The sequence below is a fragment of the Bidens hawaiensis genome, unplaced genomic scaffold (assembly GCF_021521415.1).
Source record: "Bidens hawaiensis isolate Kalapana, Puna unplaced genomic scaffold, B.hawaiensis_p1.1 tig00006551_1, whole genome shotgun sequence".
Taxonomy (NCBI): domain Eukaryota; kingdom Viridiplantae; phylum Streptophyta; class Magnoliopsida; order Asterales; family Asteraceae; genus Bidens; species Bidens hawaiensis.
In genome coordinates this window covers 125195-130261 of record NW_027491441.1, presented here as the reverse complement: position 1 = coordinate 130261, position 5067 = coordinate 125195, and positions in this window count along the sequence as shown.

Sequence of the window (5067 nt, the reverse complement as noted above, 5' to 3'; positions counted from 1 at the left end):
GTTTGCTCCCATGGAAGTGCTCATCGCTGCACTTCGAGCCAAGGGCAAGACTGACATGGCCTGCTCTCACGTAGTGGCTGTAGGAGGAACAATTAAAGCTGGTGACTGCCATATTTGGTCAAGAGTGATCTCGTGTCCAAGGGTTGTGAAGTGAACAAAGGGAAAGCCATTGGGCTTGATCTCCCATAGGTGTAGGGAGATGGGTTAAAGGGTTGACATGTTACACTTGGACCAGCTTCAAAAAGAGAAGCAGCCGGGCGTGAGTTGATTAGAGGGGACTGTGGACGTCTGAGCGACAGTGAGGGCTCTGACTCATCATAATCTAGCCTTATTCTTATCCCCTTTTCTCTTTCTTGGCTCACGTGTTGGTTAAGAAGATGTCTTAGTTGCAAGAAATGTCGTGATACCCCTTCCATTGTTAAGTCAACACGTTCTGGAGTGTTTGTGACTCTTGCATAAGGAGAAGGAACTCCGGATCGTGAAGGGGTTGGAGTTCGAAAAGGTGAAAAATCGAGGAACAAAGGTCCCGTCGAAGTTCCTCCCGGAGTAGAAAAAATCGAGGTTGTCGCCGGAGCTTCTTGGCCGGCACTTGGTGTTGGTGTTCTTGACACTTGATTGACTTCTCTAGGAGATCCACCTTCCGACATGGTGATGGAGCTACACTACTGGTCTTTATGATAAAGTAAGCGGCGTAGCCCCGCGGTGGGCGCCAACTTGTTGCTACAACAAAGATAAGACCAATGATAGTGAACGGACTGGTTAGGCTAACAAGCTTCAAGGGTTCAGGTTAACCTAACGCAGGTCGTGGTGTCCCTCTACGTTTGCAAAACGTAGAAGGAGGTTCACTAGTTAGTTGTTTGTTGTTATAGATCACCGAAGATCAAGAACCGTGATGTTTGGAATCGGTTTTAGGATGATGTTCTTGGTGAAGCTATGAAGTTATTTAAGTAAGAAAGAAATAAGCTAAGAGCATATTTCTCAAGGAAGAAGAGAAGATTAGGGAGATGGTGTTATCTGCCCAAATCTATTGTTTCTTGTTTGTGACTAAGCATCTCTTTTTAGTCCAGTTAACTAAACTAATTAGCCTCTTGTTTGCATAGAGAGTTGACCTTTATGGGCAGGAAGGTTTGGACCGTTGGTCCATAGTTAAAATAATAATACTTTATCTGAGCATGTCCTTTGGTTAGAGGGGACAAGGATGTGAACAGTGATTTGACATCGTACTGTAGCACGTGGGTACTTGTTTACATAAGTTTGGGCGGGAAATGAAGCTTTTAACCTTTTAACCCTTTTAGCGTTAATGTGTTTCAGTCATTTTATTATTTCCTTGGGCTACCCCCGTCATCAGTTAGTCTGTACTTATTTAAAAATAATTGTCGATTGTAAAATTTAAAAAATATTAATTAATATAACAACAGGAAGACTGGATGATAGGCTCGCTGGAATCGGACAAGAATGTTAGAGAAGTAAAGTTTGCACAAAATATATGCAATTCAATGAGGTCTGAGCTGAGTGTATGTAGTTTCAAAAACATCGACATGGTCTACTTCCCTGTTATGGAACATGAGGAAATTCCATGGTAGTGTTCAATCTTAAAAATCCGGCAGTTTCTAAAATTGACCACTTCCCAAACATGTTTCCGTTAGCAACAATACGGGACATGAAGTGTTCGAAATAATAGATACCGCATACAAACTGGTAAGAATCGAGTTAATTCATTGTTATGTAATAAAAGAAAACAAAACTTTGAATTAAAAAATATAATAAAACAGCTATGTTATTTATTTTATTAATGTTTTTCTAAAAGGATATGTTTGTGAGATATTTGAAGTCGTGGAATCATCCAAAGAGTCAAGAGATAAAGGAAATTAGGATTCAAAGAATTCAAGTCAAGTGGGCAATCACAAACCATATGACAGAAAGTGGAGTAGTGCTGATGAGGCACATGGAGACTTTTTTGGGGGAGGTGTTGGTGCATGATGCCAGTAGTTCATTTATCTCCTGTTTATTGTGTCTGTAATTGTTACAATGTTCTTATATTGTTGAACGTATTAGTTTGCTTTTAGTGTTAGGCGAACTTGTGTGGGTAGCGAAGTTAGGGACAACTTCGCCTAGCATGTTAGGCGAAGTTGTCGTATTATATATTCCCTAACTTCGGCTTTTTAATTAGTTTTTGGTGGCTGTGTTTTGTGACCTTTGGGTTACGTGTTTGGTGTCTTTGGTTATCGACATCGCAATATAACAAGTATTCCTTTGTGTTTGTGTGTTTGCATGTGATTTACGTGTTCCTCGTGTCAGCACTCGTATCGTATACGAGGGGATTCCGCACCCTTGTGTTATGAGATACTCCTGTGTAGATCCGGCTGGGAACCTACAATTGGTATCAGAGGTTTTTGCTCGTGATTGTGTGGTTCGGGATTATCACACGAGTGTTAAAACTGTTCCGTTAGACTTTTCACGTAATCGTTTTACGTTGAAACATCGTTTATTTGTTCGTTTCTCTTCAATACACCTCAATCGCTCCCTCCTGCTACTCCCACAACCCTCCAGATCAACATAATCAGAACAAAAAAATAAGCCGTTCATCGGGCGAAGTAGCCGTCACCAAGTTTAGGGTTTTGGCGAAGATAAAACTCAGTGAAGTTACTTTTAGGCGAATTTAATCATTCGCGAAGTTGTTGACAAGTCAGCGAAGTTACTGGTATTATTAGGTTAGAGGTCAAGCGAAGTTGGTGGCTAGCGAAGTTGTCCTATAGCGAAGTTATAATAACTTCGCTGTTCACTGTTCACAGAATAATTTATTTGTGTTCTACGTCTCATTTCGTTTGAGTATGACTTCGATGAACATCACCGAACTGGTAAAGATGGAAGTTGAAGCTGGTTCAGCAACAAAAGCTCCAAAACTTCTGAAAGGAACTGATTTTGTTGCATGGAAAGATAGGTTTAAACAGTATATGAAATATCAAGATGCAAAAATGTGGGTCTGCATTCAAGATGGGTACATTCCACCGACTACTGAGTTCGAAGGTCGTGAGCAACTTAAGAAATACAATAAGATGGATGATGATGAAAAGAAAATGTATGAAGAAAAAAGTAAAGCACTAGCAGCCATAACGATGGCACTACCTTAAGAGATCCTTCATACCTTCAAAAAGTACAAGACTGCTAGAGAATTGTGGGAAGCACTAGAGAAACGCTATGAAGGAAACGTTGGAATTCGAAATTCAAAGACAAAACTGTTGAAAACTCAATTCTCAATGTTCAAGTACCTTAAGAATGAGTCACTTGATGACATAATCACAAGATATTATCACCTAATGACTGAGCTGAACAACTACACCATAAAATACACAGAGCCAGAAATTGTAGAAAAACTATTGGATGCTCTACCTCCCAAATGGGAAATATACACAGTCTTGATAAGAGATAATAAAGATTTTAAAACCTGAGTTGGAAACAGTGGTCAATAAGTTATGTAATTATGAGCTAAATATGATAAGGAAAGAGACTCCTACTGATCAGGTTCAGGATCCGGGAATGTATGGTGCAAAAGGATCTCCAAATTCAAGCTCTAAATCAGAATCGACTGCGTATTACTCAGGAGGTGAACCATAATCTACTCAAGATGGTCATGTGGTGATGAATATGGATGGAGACATAAGCTTTGTAGCGGGTGGAAGCAGTTCGTCAAAACCTCAGTCCTCAGCTGGTAATTCCTCAGCCAGTGCTTCTAGCAAGAATTACTCACAGATGCCAATGAGTGTGAAATCAGCTGAAAAACAATTTGCTCTTTATGCCTCCTTCATTGCCTCTTATGAGAATTACATCAAAGGAAAGATAGTCGACCCTGCTACCTTGGATGAGGACTATGATCAAATAGATGCCGATGACATGGAAGAAATGGATCTGAAGTGGCAAATGGCTATGATTGTAAGAAGGGTGAAGAGGTTTATGAAGAAAACTGGTAGAAAGTTCGTTGGAGAGAGACCGGGGTTCGACAAGTCAAAGGTTCGCTGCTACAACTGCCAACAAAATGGCCACTTTGCTATAGAATGTACAAATGAGAGAGTGGAACGAAGTCAGAACAGGCCTACTCAACAGAATGGAAGTGGTAATGAAATTAAAGCTATGGTGTCTCAACAGAACAATGGGTATAACTGTAATATACAAGTTGAGGAGGTGATTGAACAAGCAAATCTGGTAAACATCGAGACTGGAAGATGTGACAGAGAGTCAGTGGAGAATCAAGCATACATGGCAGAAGTGAACGATCAGCTATCAGAGGTATGTTCTGAATCTCACTGTGAGCAATGTGAAAACTGTCTGATCAATTGAAAGCTTTAACCGATCAGTTTGTTAGTTTGGATATTGAATTAAAAAAATTAAAAGAAGAACATCACTATTCTAAAACTAAAGAAAATAGCTATTCGGTAAAAATAAAAACTAGTGAAAAGGATATAAGAAGCCTTAAGGCCACCGTAGCTGAAAAAATACAAGTAATTGATCTTAGCTATGAAGTTGTAGAGGAAAAGACCAAACTGATAGCTGAAAAGGACAAACAGATAGCTGATTACTAAGTAAAAGTGGTGGAATTGAACAGGAAAATTGAACAATTCAGAAATTCTTCTGTGGTTCTTGATCATATACTAAGTCTTCAATGTTCCCCAAAAAACAAAGGGGGAATCGGATACACTGAAGTTCCACCACCTTTCAACAATAATTATTCTTATAATTCTGTTAATCAGCAATTCGTTGGTGTTGAAACTGGTCAGACAGTACCAGTTAAGGCTCATTCGACCAACACCAATGTTGATATGAATGAGACTGTTCAGGCAAGCTCTAATGTCACAAGTCCTGTTTCATCAAATTCAGACAGAACCTTTGAATCCGTTGAGATAAAATTTGAAGTTGTGTTACTCAAACGGAGGGGGGGGGGGGGAGATACGAGTTTGACAAAAAGAAATATTCTTTAAACCCATTTGTTCCCCCGTATGTGAGAAAAACTGATAGAAACACAACCTCATCGTCTAAAGCAACTCTTGATACAAATGTTCAAAGGAACGCTAA